At 37.0% G+C, this 25,115-nt stretch overlaps 1 long non-coding RNA gene and 1 pseudogene across 2 annotated transcripts in view; one reads left to right on the forward strand and one right to left on the reverse strand.

Annotated features, from left to right (window-relative positions):
- Positions 1–3,223: 3,223 nt before the first annotated feature.
- Positions 3,224–3,768, forward strand: LOC132481478 (transcription factor 7-like 1; annotated as a pseudogene).
- A 15,983-nt stretch (positions 3,769–19,751) lies between these two features.
- The window catches only part of LOC132482130 (uncharacterized), a 30,580-nt gene continuing 25,216 nt past the window's right edge, over positions 19,752–25,115 (reverse strand). For both annotated transcript variants that reach the window (XR_009530875.1, XR_009530874.1), the window contains one exon: positions 19,752–21,565. This is a non-coding gene — a long non-coding RNA (uncharacterized LOC132482130). The remainder of the gene's footprint in view (positions 21,566–25,115) is intronic.

Genomic DNA, 25,115 nt, shown 5'->3' on the forward strand with positions numbered 1-25,115 from the left:
ACAGGAATTCTCTGTACTATTTTCACAATCCATTATGAATGTAAAATTACTTCAACATATAAAGTTAAATAAAAGTAAATAATAATGAAAATAATTAGAACAATAATGATCATTTGTGTTAGTATTAATTGATGGATAATCTCATATGATCCTCACAGCAATCCTATGATTTAGAAAATATTATTAATTCTACATCACAGGATTGCCATGAGGTGTCAATGAGGAAGTCTTCTGGAAAATTAAAAGCAACATAGAATTATAAGCCATTATATTATCACAACACATCTCAAATTTTTGTATACAACCCCTATAAAAGTACGCAGCCATGCACACACACTTATATAGACACATTTACAAATCAAAATGGCCAATTTCACATATCAGAAAGGAGAAAACTCTGTCTTGGAAAGATCTTGCGTTTCCTTTAATTTAGTCATCCTAGAATAAAAGGCTGTCATGAATTTGTCAAATTAACACTTGTTAAGTGGAGCACAGAGTGTTGGATCACAGCAGAATTTGAAATAGAGAAGTTTATTACTCACAGGTCCTGGAGGAATTACTGGGCACCCCTTGAGGGGTCACATAGGGAGGTCAAGGCAGAGTGCAGCCAGAGGGAGAGACAAGACCTAGGGCACATGCCTTTATTAGGGTACATGGGTGGAGTGCTTTGGGGTTTCCAGGTTATGGTGGGATTGATCAATTCAAGTCAAAAGAGTGGAGTTTTGGTAAGCCTCATGGGTGTCTTATCTAAAGGGCACGTAAGAGGGGAGACTGTTGATCACAAGGACTCTTGGGGAAGTTGTATCAGGAACTTATATTTACTTATGACTTTGCCAGCTGCTATGTAGGGCATGTGCTTGCATGAGGGACTAGTGTCTGTATAAGGCCCCCTCAGGCGATTTGGTTGAACAAAATGGATGCCAAGGCAGCAATATCATGGAGTAGCTTAGCTAAACTCTCAACAAAAGCACAAAGTGACACTTTCATAAATATGGAAAGCCAATATTTAGATTAATATCTAAATTTAAAATATTTCATGAAATCCTTAAATAAAGAGGGTATAGCAGGCATTTGAAACACCAGATCCTCAATGGTATTGTAATGCTACAATAATGAAAACCTTGCACTATTGGCTCAATTAATGACAAAGATCAATATACTTAACTGAGAATTGAATTGCTCTTGCATAAAGTAGGTATTTAACAGAAATAAACATCCACAGATATACTGTCAATTTATAACATAGCCAAACTCAGTCCATGTGTGTTAAAATTTAGATTTAAAAAAAATTAGAATTGGGCTTCCCTGGTGGCGCAGTGGTTGAGAGTCCGCCTGCCGATGCAGGGGACACGGGTTTGTGCCCCGGTCCGGGAAGATCCCACATGCAACGGAGCGGCTGGGCCCGTGAGCCATGGCCGCTGAGCCTGCGCGTCCAGAGCCTGTGCTCCACAACAGGAGAGGCCACAACAGTGAGAGGCCTGCGTACCACAAAAAAAAAAAAAAAAAAATTAGAATTAAAAAAAGGCATCATTATTTACAATTGCTAAGACATGAAAGCAACATAAGTGTTCACAGATAGATGAATGGATAAAGAAAATGTGGTACATATCTACAATGAAATATTATGCAGCCATAAGAAAGAAGGAAACCTTGCCATCTGTGACAACATGGATGGATCTTGAGGACATTGTGCTAAGTGAAATAAGTCAGAGAGAAATAATCTCACTTATATGTGGAAGCTAAAAATAAATAAATAAAACCAAATTCATGGAAAAAGAGATCAGATTTGTGGTTACCTGAGGCAGAGGATGGGATTGGGAGAACTGGATGAAGGTGGTAAAAAGTTATACACTTACAGTTATAAAATAAGTATTGGGGATGTAATATAAAACATGATGACTATAGTTAACATTGCTGTGTGGTATATTTGATAGTTGCTAAGAGAGCAAATAATAGAAGTTCTCACAAGGAAAAAACATTTTTTATAACTATATGAGGTGATGAGTGTTAACCAAACCTCTTGTGGTCATCATTTTGCAGTATATGTGTGTCAAGTCATTATGCTGTACCCCTTTAACTTATACAGTGCTCTTTGTTAATTATATCTCAGTAAAACTGGAAAAATAAAATAATTTTCAACACTCCCCCCCAAAAAAAGGCATTACTTACTTTCACCCAGATGGAGGTTCATGGTGAGTTATTTAATGAAAAAGATGGATTATGTAAGATTGATTCTACTTGGTAAAAATGCTATTTTGTTTCAAGGTCTCCAGTAGGTCACCGGATCAAGATGTAGCCTTAGTCAAACTCTATAACCTCCCTTGGAAAATTACTCCAAACTGATTACCTGAAAGCTCAGGTAACAGCCCAGCTAATGGACAGGTGTTGAAGTCAGTGAGAAAAACACACATGATCCTATGTTTTCAGAAGCTACCAAGGCCAAACTTTATGGACTGGCTTTGAAGAGACAGAGAAACATAAATGCTGTTATCATCGCAATATTTGATTCTATACAATGACTTGAATGAATACATGCAATTTTGGAGTATTATATATATTTCTAAATGTGGCAAATGTTGAATAAAATGAACTAGGCAATTAATATTGATTAAAGAAGAAGTATGAAATGAAGGGTAATGGAGAAGGTATTACTTTTGTTTTTTTATGTTCCGTTGCCTGGTATCACTAGCAATGGTGAAAAATAATTTGCAATGTTATTAAGAAAATTATTATGAAAAATAATGAAATAATTGATACCATAGATCAGTTATTTGATATGCTGTTGCAAATGAGAGAAAATGATAATAATGATAATCATTAACACTTGATGCTTACTTACATTTTCTGGCAGAGAGCTTAGTGCTTATATGTAGATTATCACCCTTGACCTTCACAACAATCTTACTCTATAAAAATATTATGAATTGTGTATCACAGAATTTTCACGAGAATTCAGTTTGGCAACATATGTAAAGACCCTTTTGGAATCTGAAGGGTAGTAACAGAAACACAATAGGTTTTATTTATACTATCACAAAATTAAATTTCATTAAAAATACACATTTAATAATCACATTTGAGGGAGTTCCCTGGTGATCCCTGGTTAGGACTCTGCGCTTTCACTGCCACTGGGAAACTAAGATCCCACAAGCCACGCGGCACCACCAAAAAATGTTTTTAAAAATCATATTTTATTTGTTGTTTAGAATTCACCTTGCTATCTATGAGATATGAAGTTGAACTAGCCCGGGACAACTACGGTAAGAAAAAGAAGAGGAAGTGAGAAAAACAGCTGTCCCAGACCCCCTCCCAGCAGCAAGTCCAGGAGGCAGAAGGTGCTCTGGCCTCCAAAAGGAAGAAGCCATGTGTCAGGTACCTGCCCCCGAGAAGCCCTGTGACAGCCCTGCCTCCTCCCACGGCAGCATGCTGGACTCCCCAGCCAGCCCCTCAGCGGTCTTGGCCTCCCCGGCTGCCGCAGCTGCCACCCACTTGGAGCAAGCCCAGCCCCTCTCCCTCACCACCAAGCCAGAGACCCGGGCCCAGCTGGCTCTCCACTCAGCTGCCTTCCTGTCAGCGAAGGCTGCTGCCACCTCCTCTGGCCAGATGGGCAGCCAGCAGCCCCTCCTGTCCCGGCCCCTCCCCCTGGGGTCCGTGCCCACAGCTCTGCTGACGTCCCCCACTTCCTTCCCAGCCACGCTCCATGCCCACCAGGCCCTCCCTGTGCTCCAGGCCCAGCCTCTTTCCTTGGTCACCAAGCCTGCCCACTAAGCTGCCCCCTGACCTACGCAGGCTGTCATGTGACTCATCGAATAGTAATGATGCAGCAGAAGAAGAAGAAGAAGGAAAAAGGGAACTTTATTGGTCAATATTTGACCACTCCGGACTGTTCTGTAAAGTGACTGGTAACAGCAGCACTTTATGTTTTGTAGATGTAACCAGTAGCTGATCTTAAGGCATTTTTTAAAAAACAAAACAAAACAAAAACGAGAACTGAAAAGTAGTGTGTTATTCTTCCTATATGTGCAGTGGTGGATGGACATGGGCAGAAGGCACCTCTGTCTCTACCTCCTGGACTCTCTGCCCTCCTCTCTTTTCCCATCACCGCCCCCCCGCGTCCCAGCTTCCCCCACCCAGCCTGCATGTTGGCCGTTGCTGCCATTTCTAGCCTGCAGCCTCTTCATCTACATCCCATTCCTGGACATTCCTTTTTACTTGGCCCACGTTTTTCTCCTTTGCTCAGCTTTGTGGGTTCTTGCCTTCATCTTCGTCCTCTGCCCAGTGTAAGGCTGTCACCATGTGAGAAGACACCTCGGCCTCTTTGTCTCCACCCGCGTCCCCTTTCCCTCAGTGGCCTTAATGCCCCAACCTCCAGCTTTTGGTGGGGGAAAGAGGTCCTCTGCAATGGTTCTTCCCCGCATTTAAAGGGACTCAAGGTGCCTGCCACTTCCTCAGCGAAGAAGCCTGTGCTCCACCCGCTTACCAGTCGAGATGTCCCCTCACAGCCCCGGAGTGTCAGACAGGACCTGGCTCTGAGGTCTGGCTCCTGTCACCTGGGTCGGTCCGTGCTAACACAATCTGCCAAAGCTCTAAAGACCCTCCTCCCTCCCCCATCACCTCACACGCTTCTTCTGTATTTCCTTTCATTTTTATGGGGTTTTGGGGAACAATTTAAACTCCCAGTTGTTTATTTTCACAAAAGAAAATAAAATTGCCATTGCAAGAAAAAAAAAGTTTTTTTAAATCTTGTTTGATTTGTTTAGAATTCACTTTGCTATCTATGAGATATGAAGTTGAAGTAGGTTGTTAGTCATAGCCCCTAAAATAAAAGCACTGCTTATCTTGTTTCATATGATTATTCATGAAACATCCTGATTACGATGATGTAGTATGTAGTTTGGTTTTAATATCCCAATGCCCCAAACAAATGAATATTATTAATCACCTTAAAAAACTAAGAAAATCCACTGAAAAATTTTAAAAATCAGTAATATAGTTTGGTGAGAGAAGCAGTATTTACGGAAGTAAATACAACCAGTGGCTTCCCTATGTATCAGCAATAAATTTTTAAAAAATAACAATTCAGAAAAGAATCTATCCGCAGCAGAAAGAAAAAATTAAAAGATGTCAATGAATAAATTTAAGCATACAAAATGTCCTGGTTGTATATAAATACTATCCTCTTGTGTGTGTGTGTGTGTGTGTGTGTGTGTGTGTGTTCCAACATGCAATAGATCCTGGATGGAAAAACAATCTACTGAAAATAGTTAATCAAATTATAATTTGAAAGTGATTTTGTTTTTTAGACATTGGACATAGTATTGTTACAGTCTAAGCAAATGTGAATACCAATAAGAAAACAAATAATGCCAATGAATAATATTTAATACATTAAACTGTACTATAAAGCTATAATCATTAAAACAACCATTAGATCAATAGCTCAAATGGATATGGGGAAATTCAACACTTGCAACTCAATTCTCACTGTTAAATGGATACATTACACACATTTTTAAAGGTTGTATTTGAAAATATCCCCCAAATAAAAATCTACTAACAAGTACATCCTTAATGATTTGTTGAATGAGGAAAACAATTAGCAGATGAGTGTATAAGTTATGACTTCCTTTTTGTGAAATAAAAAAAGTTTAAAAAATGTCTGTCTGTTTACATATTATGGGTGAGTATATATAATTTTATGGGAGGAAAATGATGACGAGAAATTCTTACATGCTATTAGTAATTGTTAAGGCTAGGCTTCCACTAAGTTTGATAATTAAATGGAAGTATCAGGGTATATTCTCCATTGCAACTCAATCCATTCATTATTTATCAAATGTGTAATGTGAAAATAATATAATGACAGAGAAGTTAATTCCAACACTAGCATTTTACTTACTTTAAAATACATATTATACATTATTTCCAAATACCAGAGTTATTTTTCTTAAGTTATATGAAATACTAGTTACCCATACCAATTATGATACCTTTAAAAATTTTCTATTAAAAAAAGCTATCAGGGGCTTCCCTGGTGGCGCAGTGGTTGAGAGTCCGCCTGCCGATGCAGGGGACACAGTTTCGTGCCCTGGTCCGGGAAGATCCCACATGCTGCGGAGCAGCTGGGCCCGTGGGCCATGGCCGCTGAGCCTGCACTTCCAGAGCCTGTGCTCCACAATGGGAGAGGCCACAACAGTGAGAGGCCCACGTACCACACACACACACACACACACAAAAACAAAACAAACAAACAAACAAAAAACTATCAGCACCAAGTTAATTGGTTTCTTGACCCACTAGGTGGGACATTAAAATAGAACAATTTGGTAATTGTGGATTATTAAGATAGAAAATAATGGAGGAAATGTTTAAGAGTAATCCTGTATCTTTAACAGCAAAACAACAAAATAGCAATATATTTGAATGTTTGTTAATATATAGTGTTGTTGCTAAAAACTTAGTTTTGTACTTAAAGTTTTACACTTACTTAAAACTTACCAACATATAAGTAACTTGAGTAAATCTATTAACTAGCTAATACTAAGTCCCACTATTAAGTTGACATCTCAATGTTGTTTGGTTTTCAGGTGGCTGTCAGTGCAACCCTGGGTGAGTTGGCACCAAAGTCTCTACAAACTAGTTTTGTGAGGACCTGGATCCCAAAATACAGAAGAGTATCAAATGTCTAAGAGGCTCATGTTAGGCATAATACCAAAATAAGTACCACCTGAATTGTTTGAGAGAAGAACCTAAGGCACATATTTTGGGGATGATGTGTGTGGAGGATTATTTTAATTGTGATTCATGAAGAGAGCTATTACCATTCACTTAGGAAAACCAAGAAATTCACGTTGAAAAAAATTGAGAACTTATAGATTGCTCTGGAAGGAGGCAGGCAGACAGTAATTGTATAATAACCAATAGCTTTACCAATTATCAAAGTTAATCCATGAGTAATGGAAAAACAAAAACCAAAACAAAATGAAGAGATAATCTAAAATTCTAAAGGATAAACTTATCAGGTATTTTCAAGGACACTTAGGATGAAAAACGTTTTTTTCACAGAAAGATTTAGAAAAGAAGTTTCAAAAATGATAAACATATGGAAAAAGAGGCTCAATATTGTAAAGTTGTTAATATTTCATGAATTAACTTATAGTCATTTTAGAATTAAAAGTCCTAATATAGCCTAATGTAATTTTTGTAAGTTTAATTAAGTGAGGTAATGGTAATCTCCAAAAATAAATTGGTGGTATATGACACAGAAGCAATGGATAAGTAGAATAGGAAAAGCAATTGAATAATGGTTATTCTACTATAAAGCTATAATAATTTAGACAGTTTGCTGCTGGGTCAGTCATTGGTCATTGCAACTTATTTGAGAGGTAGCTGTAGCACAAAGTCAATATGTGTCAGAAAACCACACATAAATCCTCAGTTTAAATCATATGCCTGAATTCAGCCCACATGGGTTAAAATTTAAATTTCATAATTTTCAAACATTTCAGACATTAATTCATGAAGCAATCTGACTTAGACATCTGTGATGTACTTAGTTTTTATAGTGTGATGAAACATGAAAAAATAAATTTATACAATATTTCCCATTGTTAAAAAAATTCGCAAATACCTTAGAGTTTGTGTGTATGTGTGTGTATGTATGTATATATTAGGATTTCTTTTGAGCATACAGAAAGGTATGGAGGAAATACACTAAACAATTTGCATTGCTTATAAAAGGACTGGAGAAATATATAGAGTGTGATGGGAGATCATTGCACTTTCTTTATGTCTTTACATTATTTACTATTTCAAAATGAGCAAATATTTCTCTTTAATTAAGATACAATTTAAAAAGAAAATGCAGTGTGGTTAAAAATGAAAGGAAACTTTGCTTAATTCTTCTATACCTGACAAGAAGTACACTTTGTGCTTTTAAGTGGATTACCTTGCTCAGTCTTTACACACATACAAAAATATAGTATAGTTGTTAGTTCTACATTATAGACTGGTCAGAGTGACTAAAGAGATTGATACATGAGAAAATTATCACTGAAAGAGCTTACAATGTTCAGGTCCATCCTTAAAAATTAAATATAAATAAATATAAAATAGGTAAAAACATTTTCACTGTTGACTTATGAAATGTTATTTAGAATCTATGAATTTTTACTAAAGTTAATCACATTATCAACTTACAATTTTGGAAAGTAATTTACAGTCATCCTCAATTTACAAAAAAAAAAGGCAATAAAAAATCTTGTTTTTCTGGGTATATTTAAATACATACAGGCATATGTATTTTTAAGAGAACACTCAGGAAATATACCACATTGTTAATACTTCTTACTATAGGAGATATGAGGCAGAGAAGGTTGGTGTGGGTGAGAAGGATTGCTAATTTTTATTATATATCCTTAGCTAGTTCCGTTTGTGATAGTGAAAAGGAGCTATTTTGTTATTTAAAATAGTCAATAGAGATAGAGATAAAAATGAAAGGTTCTACAGGCAAATCATTTCATAAGAGAATTTTTAAAGTCACTTACCTTCTAGAAACTATAAGTTTTCTCTTCTGTAAACCAAAGATATTAACCATACTTAATATTAAATTTGGACAAAAGTAGCAGCACTGATGATATTATTAAGATTTACAGACTACTTACACGGCAGGCTGACTGCTTGGTGTGTATTTGTGGATAATCTCACTTGAACCTTGTAAAAGTTCTATGATACAGATGATATTATTAATTCTGATGATTCAGTTCCTCTTGGAAATTGAGAAGAGATAAAAACAAGCTATTAAATTATCACATTTGCTTCAAAGCCAAAATACACATATAATTATGTTCTCTTGATATCCTCTTTAGAAGCCAATTATCTATATATCAGGATGTGATTATCTAGACTACTCCTTCGTATTAGCTAGGCTTAATCACCCCTATTCCATTAATTGTCATTTTATGCCTCAAGATCTCAGATGAAACTGGAGTTCAAGAAACTTGAAACTCAGTTCAAGGAACTGCCACAGGTAAACACTGTGTATTGGCTGCCATGTGACTCCGAACTGACCACGTGAATACCAGAATTTTGGAATAGAGATGAAGATCCCAGGTCTAAAGAACATGGGGTAAGGAGTGGTTAGGAAGACCCAGTCTCTAAAACATGAATACAGTCTGAGTTGCTCTGTACTATTGTACATGTAATTTGCTGATTATAGTAATGCAGTAAACAGTTGGGGCAACACTTAACATTTAGTAAATCCAAGAAAATGCAATAAAGAATGATGGCCTTTGCTAAGATAATTTGGTAGAAGAAACAGTTTTATTGAGATATAATTTACATGTCACAAAATTCACCCATTTTAATGGTGTATAATTTAAAGATTCTTAATACATTTACAGAGCTGGGCAACTATCACCACAACCTAAGGCAACTACTAATCTACATTTTTTTCTTTATGGATTTGGAGTTTCTGGACATTTCATATAAATGCAGTGATATAACATGTGGCCTTTCTGTCTGGCTTTCATCTAACATAATGTTTTTGAGTTTAATCCACTGGCAGCATATACTGATACTTTATTCCTTTTTATTACCAAATAATATTCCAGTGTATGGCTATATCACATTTTGTTCATCCATTCACCACATTGCGTGGACACATGCTTTCACTTTTTGAGGTAAATACCTAGGAGTGAAATTATATGCCAAGTTAATGCTAAATGAACATTTAACATTTTAAGAAGTTGCTATACCATTTTTCCAAGTGGTTGCATCATTTTTCATCCCAACAGCAATGTGTGAGAGTTTCAGTTTCTTTACATCCTTTTCAACACTTGTTATCATCTGACTTTTATATGTAATATTTTGCTAGGTCTGAAGTGGCATCTTATTGTGGTTTTAATTTGCATTTCCCTAACGACTAACGATTTTGAGCATCACTTTATGTACTTCAGGCCATTCCTATGTCCTGTTTGTTAAAATTTCTATTTACATTTTTTGCCTGTTTTTAATGGGATTATTTGCCTTCTAATATATTCTGGGTACAAGTTATTTATTAAATACATCATTTAAAAATATTTTCTCGGGCCTCCCTGGTGGCGCAGTGGTTGAGAGTCCGCCTGCCGATGCAGGGGATACGGGTTCGTGCCCCGGTCTGGGAGGATCCCATATGCCGCGGAGCGGCTGGGCCCGTGAGCCATGGCCGCTGGGCCTGTGCATCCGGAGCCTGTGCTCCGCAACGGGAGAGGCCACAACAGTGAGAGGCCCGCATACCGCAAAAAGAAAAAAAAATATATATATATATTTTCTCCCATTGTATGAATTGTGTTTTCACTTTATTAATGAAGTCATTTGAAGTACAAATGTTTTTTTAATCCTGATGAAGTAAAATATAAAATTTTTAACATCTCTTGTGCTTCTGTGTCATAGCTAAGAAATATATGTCTAACTCAAGGTTTAAAAATTCACCATTAGCTTTTTTCTAAGAGTTTTAGAGTTTTAAGCTCTTAATTTACACCTATGATCCATTTTGAGTTAATTTTTAGGTTTGGTTTTAGGTAAGAGTCCACATTAATCCTCTTATATGTGGTTATCCAGTTGTCTCAGAATAACTTATTGAAAAGGTTATTCTCTTCCAATTGAAAGGTCTTGGTACCCTTGTCAAAAATCAAATAACCATAGATATACACTTTTACATCTGGACTCTCAGTTCTATGCCATTGACCTGTATGTCTATTGTTTTCCCAATACAACACTGCCTAGATTACTATAGCTTTGTAGTAAGTTGTAAAATTGGTCAGTGTAAGTTTTCCAATGTTATTCTTCTTTTAAATATTGTTTTGGACACAAATATAGATCAATGGAACAGGATAGAAAGCCCAGAGATAAACCCACGCACATATGGTCACCTTATCTTTGATAAAGGAGGCAGGAATGTACAGTGGAGAAAGGACAGCCTCTTCAATAAGTGGTGCTGGGAAAACTGGATAGGTACATGTAAAAGTATGAAATTAGAACACTCCCTAACACCATACACAAAAATAAACTCAAAATGGATTAAAGACCTAAATGTAAGGCCAGAAACTATCAAACTCTTAGAGGAAAACATAGGCAGAACACTCTCTGACATAAATCACAGCAAGATCCTTTTTGACCCAACTCCTAGAGAAAGGGAAATAAAAACAAAAATAAACAAATGGGACCTAATGAAACTTAAAAGCTTTTGAACAACAAAGGAAACCATAAACAAAGCAAAAAGACAACCCTCAGAATGGGAGAAAATATTTGCAAATGAAGCAACTGACAAAGGATTAATCTCCAAATTTTATAAGCAGCTCATGCAGCTCAATAACAAAAAAACAAACAACCCAATCCAAAAATGAGCAGAAGACCTAAATAGACATTTCTCCACAGAAGATATACAGACTGCCAACAAACACCTGAAAGGATGCTCAACATCATTAACCATTAGAGAAATGCAAATCAAAACTACAATGAGATATCATCTCACACCAGTCAGAATGGCCATCATCAAAAAATCTAGAAACAATAAATGCTGGAGAGGTTGTGGAGAAATGGGAACACTCTTGCACTGCTGGTGGGAATGTGAATTGGTACAGCCGCTATGGAGAACAGTATGGAGGTTCCTTAAAAAACTACAAATAGAACTACCATATGACCCAGTAATCCCACTACTGGGCATATACCCTGAGAAAACCATAATTCAAAAAGAGTCATGTACCAAAATGTTCATTGCAGCTCTATTTACAATAGCCAGGACATGGAAGCAACCTAAGTGTCCATCAACAGATGAATGGATAAAGAAGATGTGGCACATATATACAAGGGAATATTACTCAGCCATAAAAAGAAATGAAATTGAGCTATTTGTAATGAGGTGGATGGACCTAGAGTGTGTCATACAGAGTGAAGTAAGTCAGAAAGAGAAAGACAAATACTGTATGCTGACACATATATATGGAATTTAAGAAAAAAATGTCATCAAGAACATAGGGGTAAGACAGGAATAAAGACACAGACCTACTAGAGCATGGACTTGAGGATATGGGGAGGGGGAAGGGTAAGCTGTGACAAAGTGAAAGAGCGGCATGGACATATATACACTACCAAACGTAAGGTAGATAGCTAGTGGGAAGCAGCCGCATAGCACAGGGAGATCAGCTCGGTTCTTTGTGACCGCCTGGAGGGGTGGGATAGGGAGGGTGGGAGGGAGACGCAAAAGGGAGGGGATATGGGAACATATGTATATGTATAACTGATTTAATTTGTAAAATAAAATTAAAAAAAAAAAAAACTACAAATAGAACTACCATATGACCCAGTAATCCCACTACTGGGCATATACCCTGAGAAAACAATAATTCAAAAAGAGTCATGGACCAAAATGTTCATTGCAGCTCTATTAACAATAGCCAGGAGATGGAAGCAACCTAAGTGTCCATCATCGGATGAATGGATAAAGAAGATGTGGCACATATATACAATGGAATATTACTCAGCCATAAAGAGAAACGAAATTGAGTTATTTGTAGTGAGGTGGATGGACCTAGAGTGTGTCATACAGAGTGAAGTAAGTCAGAAAGAGAAAGATAAATACCGTATGCTAACACATATATATGGGATTTAAGAAAAAAATGTCATGAAGAACCTAGGGGTAAGACAGGAATAAAGACACAGACCTACTAGAGAATGGACTTGAGGATATGGGGAGGGGGAAGGGTAAGTTGTTACAAAGTGAGAGAGTGGCATGGACATATATACACTACCAAACGTAAAATAGCTAGCTAGTGGGAAGCAGACTCATAGTACAGGGAGATCAGCTCGGTGCTTTGTGACTGCCTAGAGGGGTGGGATAGGGAGGGTGGGAGGGAGGGAGACGCAAGAGGGAAGAGATATGGGAACATATGTATATGTATAACTGATTCATTTTGTTATAAAGCAGAAACTAACACAGCATTGTAAAGCAATTATACTCCAATAAAGATGTTAAAAAAATAAATAAACATACCTTTTGACTTCTAAAAAATATTGTTTTGGCTCTATAGATCCTTTGTGTTGCCATATGAATTTTAGAATGAGCTTGTCAGTAGCTGTGAAAAAGACAGCTGGGCTTTTAGTAGGGTTGTGTTGAATCTATAGATCAATTAGGGAGTATTGCCATCTTAACATTATTGATTCTTCCAATTAATGAGATGTTCCTCCATTTATTTAGATGTCCTTTAATTTCTTTCAGCAATGTTTTATAGTTTTCATTGTACAAGGTGTGGACTTTTTTGTTAAACATATTCTTCAGTATTTTATTCTCTTTGATGATGTTGTGAATGGAATTTCTTCATTTTCATTTTGTTTTTTGTTTTTTTGGCCACGCCACAAGGCTTGTGGTCTCTTTGCTCTCCAGCCAGGGATGGAACCCAGGTCCTAGGCAGTGAAATTGTGGAGTCCTAACCACTGAACCACCAGGGAATTCCCTTCATTTTCTTTTTGGACTGTTAATTGCTAGCATTTACACATACTATGACGTTTGCATGGTGACCTTGGGTGCTGAGACCTTGCTGAGCTTGTTTATTAGTTCTTGGTTTTTGTGTGTGTGGATTCCCTAGGATTTTCTACATACAGGGTCATGTTTTCTGCAAATAAAGACAGTTTTAATATTTCCTTTCCGGTCTGGATTTTGTTTCATCTCTTTTACTTACTTAACTGCACTGGCTAAAACTACCAGTACAATGTTAAATAAAAGTGGTAAGGGTAAATATCTTTCATTTGTTCCCGATCTCAAGTGGAAGGCATTTAGTCTTTCATCATTATACACCATGTTTTTAGTGGTGTTTTCTTGTGAATGTCAATCCCTGCTGTACATGATCTTGCTCACCTTCTATCAGTAGACTTCTGTAGCTTGTTACTTACTGCATGCTAGCCTGATGCTGGGGGTCTTCTCTGTTTCCCTGGTACAAGCTAAATCTTAGGTAGGCGAGATATTAGGTTCTTGTGGTCAGGCCTTTCTCAGCAATGTTGTCCCTCCCCCAACTGTAGGAAACCTCTAATGATCTGAGCCCAGATCATTGTTTTATCTCTCCCCCAGGAGTAAAGAATATTTTACTTTCCTGTACACCCAGTTTCAATGGGTCTTATTCTGTGCCCTGGGTAAAATAAGATTAGCTGCCCTTCTCCTAGAATCTTAAGACATTTGCTCCATAGTAGAGAAGACTTGGGGCAGAGTTTCATGACTTTCTCTCAGCAATGGCTGCTCATTTCCTCTAACACTTACCCACTCTTTCTCATGCATTTCATGGACATTACCTTGCAAAGGTTCACGATCTGTCTCCAAGATTCTTATACTCTCAAGTAGTCAACACTCATTCTTTTGCATTTCACCAAAAAAAAAAGCTAAAATAATTAGTTGAATATTTCTTACCTGCTTACCAACATAGGACTGGAAATTCTATCCAGCACAATAAAACAGAAGAAATAAACAAATATAATACAAATCAGAAAAGAATTATAAAAAGAACTTCATTTATTTACAGAAAGCATGGTTTTCTATGTAGAATATCCCCCCAAAATATTCTGAAATTAATAAGTGAATTTAATTACATTGCAGGATATAAGATCAATATATAAAAATCAGTTGTATTTTTATATACTAGCAATGAGCATGTGGAAATCAATATTTGAAATACAATACCATTATAATCACTCAATATGAAATACTTAGGTGTAAATCTAATAAAACATGTCCAGAACTCATATGCGGAACTTATAAAATGCTGATAAAAAAATTCAAAGATCTAAATAACTGGAGACACATATTCATGAGCTGGAAGAGTCACCATGGCAAAGGTGCTAATTTGCCCCAACTTGATATACAGGTTTTAGGTAATTCCTATTAAATTTCCAGCAAGACTTTCTTTAGATACAGACAAGAGTATTCTAAAATCTGTATTGAAAAGACAAAGAAACTAGAATAGCTAAAAGACATTCTGGAAAAAAATACAGTAGGAGGAAATACTCTAGCCAAATTCAAGACACATTACACGGTTACACTCATCAAGACTATGAGGTATCAGCAGAGAGACAGACACGTTGATAAATGGAACACAATAGACAACCTAGAAGTAGCCCACACACAAGTATGGACAACTGATTTTTGACATATGTGAAAAAGCAATTCAGTAGAGAAAGAATGGTCTCTTTAACAAATGCTAGGCAAATTGGATATCCATAGGAAAAAAGAAGAAAAAAAAAGAACATGGACTTAAAATACATAATTCATACAAAAATTATCTTATTCCAACCAAATAACATAATCCATAACTCATATAGGTTTTAACTAGCTTACTTATTTATGGTCGTTAAGTTACAACATAAACTATGATCCCTGACACTCACTCAGTAAGAAAAACATGACTTTTTAATTACATTTTTAATGAGAAGTTAACTTTTATTTTAATATAAAACATGCAATGGAAATTGTATGTGCCTGTTAATATTTACAAATATATTATATCCTGATAACTTGTTTATATACCAATGTAATTATTTTTATGTATTTATAACAGTTTATGCATAGGTTTGCCTACAATACCAAGTAGATATGTTAATTGTGGTTTCTGCTACTCTAAATAATTTTAATAAAATTTGCTATTTTTCTAATGAAAAAAGACTTCCAAGCCTATATGATAATTTCATGTTATTTTAGAAGATAAATAGCTGTCATATATTGATCTCTGCAGTCCCCATAGTAACCATGAGATATTAATCTCTTTAATATTAAAATATCAGCCAAACTACTGCACATTGTGCAAAGTAAATACAAAAGATATGATTTTATTGAAATAATTTATTAAGAAGGAAATTCTCCATAAGGATTTTTAGGATTTTTGGTTAGAATTATAGTCACAATAATATGGAGTAACTTATTAGAATAATAGGTTTAAAGAACCATGTAAACTCAAAATTACCAGAGTCAGTTTTTTTAAAAAAGGAAAATTATAATGTTCTTCAAGAATATTTATATACTTAAAAAGGCCTTCATAGAAACTAATAATCTCAAATATTTTTGAGTTTGCAGATTGTTATTCATTGACATTGTAATAGTAGTAAATAGAAAATTAAATGTCTAAAGTTTTCTCTAGAGATCTTTTATATCTTCCTCATATTACTGAAAAGAACATATTATATTTATTAATGGGATTATGGGGAAATATCTCAATGTGAAATAATTATGTGACATCAGGCATTACTCAGTGCTCTTGGATTCTTTCAGCATCTGTTTTCACTAATATAAAATTGGGAGATAAATGTGCTGTTAAATAACTTTCTTAAACTTGTATATATAAGGCAGATAGTGGTGTTTAAAATTATAAATAGATATAAATGTTTACTTATTTAACTTGAGGTCATTTTATGCCTGTAAAATATAATAATGAAAATGCTTCCATTGCTATATAAATTATTCATTTTGACTAGATAAAAGGTTTCAGTTGGGTAAATAAGGCTGTAATTCAGCTCCATATTCTTAATGTTTCTGTTTAGATCAAAAGCCTGCACTGAATTAGTAAATATGTTGCACCTATTTCTTTAAGCAAAGCATGCCTACTTTTGTAAAGTTATTGTGGAAAATGATAAGAAAAATTACCATTAGTCAAATATTTCACAGGATATACTTATACATTATACAATATATATTATATAAATATAATTATATATTATTTTGTATTATCTATTATAAAACATAATTATTTTATAAAATATGTAACATACAATATATATAAAATATATATTATACAATAGATACTCTTTTGGCATATCTAAAATTTATATGTAACTGGGTATCCTCTATTATTTTGGGGTAAATATGACAACCCTACCATTGAATAATACAGAATTAGGAAAACACACACTATTGTGAGTCAGCAGCTATATAAAATATTACAGTGAACATGATACTCCCAAATCTTCTTTCCAGTTATATGGCAGAAACTGTTTCTCACCTGTGTCTCTTTGCTCAGAACATATTAGTTAGTATTTAGAATGATTAATTACCAGGTATAGTGAGAGAAAATAGAGACATCATGTTAATAAATATGTAGTCAACTTAGGTAGAAGGGAGAAGAGTGCAAGTTTTGGGAGGATGGTATGAGGCAGATAAAATAAATTCTGGTTCCTCAGGAAATAATATTTTAAAAGTAGTAAATGTCTCAGGGACTACATTGAGATAGAGAGCAAATAAAAGACCATAACTAGTACACATAGAAAAGGTCATTTTTCATAGGGGTTCATGTACAGGAAAACAATTTGTCTTAAGGAGTTAGAGGAGAAATAAGCAATCTGTATTTTCCCCTTGTGTCTTGCTCTGAGTTAAGAGGATTATAAATTTGCTTTCATCATTTTGATACTTGAAATGAAATACCATAATAGAGGATTTTTAGCATGAGCACATTAGTTTAAAGTCACTTATCTTCCTTCTCCTCTTGGAATTCACAAGGAGAATAAGGCAACAGAAATGCATACCTCTTATATGATGCTAGGAGCAGGTGAAACCTTAAATAATAAAATGATGTCTGTGCTGCCATACACAGCAGATATAGGACAGTAGTATGACCTGGAGTAAGTAGAGGATATACCACAAATGCAGATCCCACAGTCATCTGACAATGTACAGTTCTTGAATTTGAAGACAGGAGCCTGAGCTGAAAATAATAGATCCCTGTGTGCAATATTGGGAACAGTGTGCAAAGGCTGGAGGTATGGTTTTGTTCTGAGAAGCTGAGAGCAACCACATAGAGGGGGGGAGGAGGAGGAGCAGGAGGAGGAGCAGGAGGAGGAGGAGCAGGAGGAGGAGGAGGGGCAAGAGGAGGAGCAGGAGGAGGAGGAGGAGCAGGAGGAGAAGGAGGAGGAGGAGCAGGAAGAGGAGGAGGAAGAGGAGAAGGAGGAGGAGGCGGAGCAGGAAGAGAAGGAGGAGGAGCAGGAGGAGGAGCAGGAGGAGGAGCAGGAGGAGGAGGAGGAGGAGGAGGAGCAGGAGGAGCAGGAGGAGGAGAAGGAGTAGGAGGAGCCTGCCACTGTGCCATTGGGTCCTCCCCAGAGTCCTCAGAGCTCCTTCTCCGTCATGCCATGGAGCACATCAGATGGAAGCTCCAGCATCCAAGGAGAAGAGGGTACACGCTCTCTCCAGGCCTCAGCACACACCAAATCCTTGTTCAGAGACCTGATGGATGAAAAGGTGGATGATTTGGTGCATTTCACGGTCCTCAAATATCGACTGAAGGAGCCCTTAACAGAGGCAGAAATGCTGAAGGTTGTCATCAAAAAGTACAAAAACCAATTCCCTGTGATCTTCAAGAAAGCTTCTAAGTGCCTAGAGGTGATCTCTGGCATTGATCTGAAGGAAGTGGACCCCAAAATCCACTCCTATGTACTTGTCAACTCACTGGACCTCACCCATGATGAGATGCATAGTGATTACCAGAGCATGCCTGAAAATAGCCTCCTGGTAATCATCCTGGGTGTGATTTTCATAGAGGGCAACTGCGCCCCTGAGAAAAACATCTGGGATTTCTTGAATATGATAGGCATGTATGCTGGGAGGAAGCACTTCATTTATGGGGATCTCAGGAGGAGGATCAGGAGGAGGAGCAGGAGGATGAGGAGGAGAAGGAGGAGGAGGAAGAGGAGGAGGAGGAGCAGGAGGAGGAGGAGGAGCAAGAGGAGGAGGAGGAGGAGAAGGAGGAGGAGAAGGAGGAGAAGAAGTAGGTCATAGATACAGAGGTGGTGGGTGGGGTGTGGGCAAAATGTGTGAAAGGGGCCAAATGGGACAAACTTCCAGTTATAAAATAAATAAGTCATGGGGAGGTAATGTACAGCATGGTGACTATAGTTAATAATACTGTATTGCATATTGGAAAGTCGCTAAGAAGAGTAAATAATAAAAGTCCTCATTACAAGAAAAAAAATTTTTTGGTAACTGTGTATGGTGATGGATATTAACTAGACTTATTGTGGTGATCATTCTGAAAACCCAAAGGTTTGTTATAATACAAGCTGATGGCTGCTTCTAATATTTATATGGAAATGCAAAAGACCTGGAATAGCCAAAAGAATTTTTATTTTATTTATTTATTTTTAAATTTTATTTATTTATTTATTTATTTTTGGCTGCATTGCGTCTTCATTGTTGCGTGTGGGCTTCCTCTACTTGCAGCGAGCAATAATCAACACAGTGTTGTATTGGTATAATGATAAAAATATATAACTGGAATGTGATACAGATTCCAGTAATAGAACCATACATATATATGCATATATAGACAAATCGATTATCAACAGAGATTCGAGGTAGATTAGAGAGGATAGTCTTTGCAAAATCTGAGTCTGGAGCAATCAATCGCATATCCACATGCAAAAAAATTAATTTTGATCTCTACATTTCACCACATAAAAATGAACTCAGAATAGATCATAGACCTTAATAATGCTTCTATATGAAAACCCAGGGAAAATATTTGTTGCTTTGAAACCATTTCTTATGTACAAAAAACCCAGTCTATTAATGAAAAAAAAGATATATTCGATTTAATTCAAATTACAATCTTTGAAAAACACTGTAAAGAGAATGAAAAGACAAATCACAGATTGTGAGAAAAGGTTTGCCAATCACATACCTGATAAAGGACTTGTGTCAAGAATATATAAAGAATTCTCAAAACTCAATAATAAGAAATCAAACAATCCAATAAAAAAACAAGCAAAAGATTTGAACAGACACTTCATCAAAGAAGATATAGGGGTGGCAAATAAGCACATGAAAAGATGCTTAGTCATTAGGGAAATGCTATATCACAATTAGATTCTACTGTGTACTTATTAGAAGGTCTAAAATTGAAAATACTGCTGATATTGTGTCCGTGAGGATGTAGCTCACTGGAACACTATTACACTTCTGGTCAGAATGTAAATGGCACAATCATTTTGGGAAACAATTTAGCAGATTCGTGAAAAGCTAAACATTTACTACCACATGATCAATCCGTTCTAAACCTTGGTATTTATCCAAGAGACATGAAAACATGTGTGATGCAAAGAACTATACACAAATATTCATAACAGATTTACTCATAATTGCAAAAAATATAGAAACAACCAAAATGTACATCAACAAGGGTATGGATAAAGAAAATCTGGTATATCCATACAGTGGAAAACGTTTCAGCCATAGAAATGAATAAGCAAAAATACACACAGCTACATGGATTAATCGCAAAATAATTACGCTGAGTGAAAGAAAGAAGACAGAAAAGAATGTGTATTGTTTGATTCCATCTATATAAATTTCCAGAATATTTAAACTGATCTATTGTCACAGAAAGCATATCAGTATTTGCCTTGGTTTGAGGTTGGAGAAAGGCAGCAGGGATTAACAGGAAAGACGGGGTTACAAAGTTGCATGAGGAAAATTTGGAGATGATGGATAGGTTCCCATCTGTATATAAATGTCAAAAATTATCATAGTTCACATGTTAAATATGTGCAGTTTATTATATATCCTTTATACCTCAAAAAAGCTGTGAATATATTTTTTAGTTTTTATTTATTTATTTATGGCTGTGTTGGGTCTTCGTTTCTGTGCAAGGGCTTTCTCTAGTTGTGGCAAGTGGGGGCCACTCCTCATCGTGGTGCGCGGGCCTCTCAGTATTGTGGCCTCTCTTGTTGCGGAGCACAGGCTCCAGATGCGCAGGCTCAGTAATGGTGGCTCATGGGGCTAGTTGCTCCGCAGCATGTGGGCTCTTCCCAGACCAGGGCTCGAACCCGTGTCCCCTGCATTGGTAGACAGATTTTCAACCACTGCACCACCAGGGAAGCCCAAGCTGTGAATATTTTTAAAAGCTAGTTAGCAGCAGAAATAAAATGACCCAAGTCAAAAACTCTGCCCTGTTCCATACATAAAGGGATGATGAAAAATATGATTTCTACCAAAAATAAATTAAAATATATATTGTAGGGTCAGGTTTTCCTACTCTGTATTTTTCCATTGTACTCTGTGGTCATAACAATTACTACTTTATTAAAAGTGCATTATGGCTACTAGGTAATTCACATATAATTATGTTTCTATCAAGATGATAAAAGAATTTCTGTTTATGAATTTGTCTGTATTTCAAGTTTTAGTTGTTTCAAATGTACACAATGGTATTTGCCATATACACACAATCCTACAAAAGCAAACTCAAAGACTCATATGATCCATTTGTCTACATTAACCAAGGGTAATTCCTTCTTAAAAATATAACCAAACTGTAGAAATTCAACAAACCGACATTGCGGAAGGACCATGCATTGGCTCCGACCACGCATGCGCTCCACGCGGGCAGCAATAGCAGGTTCGAGCGCCCCCTGCTGGCCGTGTGGGCACAGCGCAGGAAGCTCAAACCTAGTTGTTCATGGGTGGTGGTGTCCCTTCTTGGTGGTCCAGGTGAATCACTGAAATTCAGTTTTCAGATGATTCAGTGCCATGATTTGGGAAGCTCAAGAAGAAATGGAGCCCATTGTTCTGTTAGAGATAACATGAAGCTATGTTCAAAGTCAGTAAACAAAATTCAGTTGATTTTTCTATATACCAGTAATAAATAACTTGAATATGAAGTAAACAATACCATTTACAATACACCAAAAAAGAAAAAATATCCTCAAGTATAAATCCAATAAAATATTTACAAATCTTTGTGGAAAAAAATATGAAACACTCTTGAAAGCAATGAAAAAAATATTGAGATATATTCCTTTTTTTTTTTTTTTGCGGTACGTGAGCCTCTCACTGTTGTGGCCTCTCCCGTTGTGGAGCACAGGCTCCAAACGTGCAGGCTCAGCGGCCATGGCTCACAGGCCTAGCCGCTCCACGGCATGTGGGATGTTCCCGGACCAGGGCAACAACCGGTGTCCCCTGCATCGGCAGGCGGACTCTCAACCACGGCGCCACCAGGGAAGCCCCACTGAAGGGTTTTAAGGGTGAAATTCATAGCATCCTCTGTCATTTTTTACGGATTCAGGATTGTTTCTGGGGAGAAATCCCGATACAGTTTCAGACAGAGGGAAACACATAGAGACGGGAAATTCATATTAAAAAATTGGGGTCAGCCAGCCTTCTGTGGAGCCATAGCATAGCCTGAGGCAAAGGAAAAAATGTTTCACCCCAGTGCGTTCATTCACTCATTTGTATTATTAATTTTTCTACCAGGGACTCAAGCGAGAGCAGCTCTGTGCTTTACCCCCACTGTGTTCCCAAGGCCACCCCCAGTGTTACTTTGTTGAGCATTTCTCCACTCAGAAAGTTGCAGTTCACATTGTCATCAATGCAAGGCCACCTTCCTGAGTAGAGCGCTGCAGGTAGTGTGGCTGAGCATGGCAGCCCTGGTCTTTAAAAAAAATTAGAGGTATAAATTACATACCATAAAATTCACTGGTTTCATGTAGTACAATTCAGTGAGTTTTAGTCAGTTTAGAGGTGTACACCCATCACCACAATCAAATTTACAGCATTGCCTTCAACTCAGAAAGAAACCTAATGCTCAGTTGTATCCCCCCTGGTAACACTTGATTCACTTGGCCTCCAAGGCACTTATTTTCTCTTAGTCTTCTGCTTAAGTCACTGGCTTTTCCTTCTTAGCCTCTTTCGCTGGATTCTCTCTTCCTTGTTGTCATAAGGTTGGAATGCCTTTGGGTTCAGCTCTGGGATCCCACCTCTTTTCTCTCTCCGTACTCACCCTGAATGAACGTTTCCAGTCTCATGGCTTTAAATACCATCTGTATGCTAATGCCACCTAACTTTATATTTCCAGCTTAAGCTTTCCTCCTGAACTCCAGAGGACACACTTGCCTATTCAGCATGTCTGTGTGCATGGCTAACAGTCATATTAAATTTAACTCATCTCCTAACCAGCCCCATATTCTCCTTGAACTGGAGACCTCTCTATCTCAAATACTGGACATTCTATTCATTAGTAAAACCTGTAGGCACTCCTTTTAAAAATATATACAAAATAATTGTTTTAACTGGTAAGTCAGATAAATACTTTGCAGCACCAAACCTGCAGTGGCTCCCCTATTGAACTAGGATTAAAAGCCAGTCAGTGCAGTGGCTTACAGAGCCCTGTTTAACGAGCTTCCCTTTATTTTCCTGAACTTCATCCCTAAAGACTCTCCCAGTGTGCACTCCAGCCACACTGGCCTTGATGTTCTTAGAGCCGAGCAGCCACTCTCCTCAGGGCATTTGCATAGGATGTTCCTTAGGTGCGCTCTTCTATGCTGGCTCATGTTATTCCTCTCTCACATCCTTCACATGTTCTAGATATTTGCTCAGAAATCACCTTCTCATTGAGACTATAGAGGAGGACAAATAATTTTTTCTCTACCCATCTGAGTTCTTGGTGGAGACCCAAGTCATAAAAGACAGATTAACAAGAGAAAAACAAGCAAGTTTATTAACATGTATACCTCCTGTACACATGGGAGATACTCAGGGAGAGTAACTCAGAGGTGCTTAGAATTCAGACTTAAATACCATCTTAATAGGGAAGGCGGAGATGGTATGTAGGCCTCTTAGGGGAGAGTAAATAATTTTTAAGAAAGGTGAAGGGACCTTTAGAAGAATAGATGGGAAGTGTGATGGTTTGTGAGAACACTTGTCTGGCTGTAGTGTTGATGTCTAGCCTCCTATCCTGTGATAAAAGTCCGTCTTACCTGGTTGATGAAACTCCGAGGGAGAGGGTCTATGACAGTTGAGTTCCTTTTGGAGGATCTCTCAATAGGCAGATAAGGGGAGTTCAGAAAAAGCCTCTTCCTAAAGTTGCTATTGTTTTCAAAAGCCTACAGCTCAAAATAATCAAAATATCAAAGTGGCATAGTTTGGAGTGGCATATTCTCTTACCCTTCAAGACTTCCCTTGATCACTTTCCTTCATTTTACAACCAGTCCCCATACCAGAACTCCACATCCCCTTTAACATGGATGCGTATTTTTTCCCCTTGACCTTTATCACTTTCTAATGGTAGATAATTTACTTATATCTGTGCCACCTCCACCCTCCTAGAATGCAAGTTCTCTGAGGACAAGTATTCTTGGTTCTTTTGTTTAATGATGGCATGTAATTGGCACCAACAAATATTTGTTGAATGAATACCAAGTGGCAGGGCATAGCTATCATAATTAAAACAGTTGAGTATCTGGTTCAAGAAGTGACTGAAGGGGAGGGGGAACTGGAGGAAGACAGTCAAAAGGTACAAACTTCCAGTTATAAGATAAATAAGTACTAGGGCTGTAATGTACAATATGATCAATATAATTAGCACTGCTGTACATTATATATGAAAGTTGTTCAGAAAGTAAATCCTAAGGGTCCTCATCACAAGGAAATTTTTTTTTCTATTTCTTTAATTTTGTATGTATATAACATGATGGGTATTCACTAAACTTATTGCAGTAGTCATTTCATGATATATGTAAGTCAAATCAGTATGCTGTACACCTTAAACTTATACAGTGTTGTATGTCAATTATATCTTTTTTTTTTTTTGCGGTACGCGGGCCTCTCATTGTTGTGGCCTCTCCCATTGCGGAGCACAGGCTCCGGACGCGCAGGCTCAGCGGCCATGGTTCAATGGCCCAGCCGCTCCACGGCATGTGGGATCTTCTAGGACCAGGGCTCGAACCTGTGTCCCCTGCATTGGAAGGCGGATTCTCAACCACTGTGCCACCAGGGAAGCCCCAAGCCCATGCATCTTTCATTCTTATTCAGATTATGTAGTTGGAGCTGTTAATGGCACTTTTCATTCATTCTTCTATTTATTTATTTTGTGTAGGATATCTTGGGATAATTTATTGCAAGGACAGAATCCTAAAAATAGCAAGTTTCTGAAGTGAACTTTTATAACATTATGTTAATTATTTTGATTTTTATTCAGCTGTGGAAAACTATTCATCTGTTCTATTCAAGCAATTTTTCTGATTACTGAAAATGAAAATATAATTCTTATATTTTAACTACCATCAGTACTTTTTCTGGGATAAAAATATTGCTGTTTATACAATACAACTTTTGACTAATT

The sequence above is a fragment of the Mesoplodon densirostris genome, chromosome X (assembly GCF_025265405.1).
Source record: "Mesoplodon densirostris isolate mMesDen1 chromosome X, mMesDen1 primary haplotype, whole genome shotgun sequence".
In the NCBI taxonomy this organism is placed as follows: Eukaryota; Metazoa; Chordata; class Mammalia; order Artiodactyla; family Ziphiidae; genus Mesoplodon; species Mesoplodon densirostris.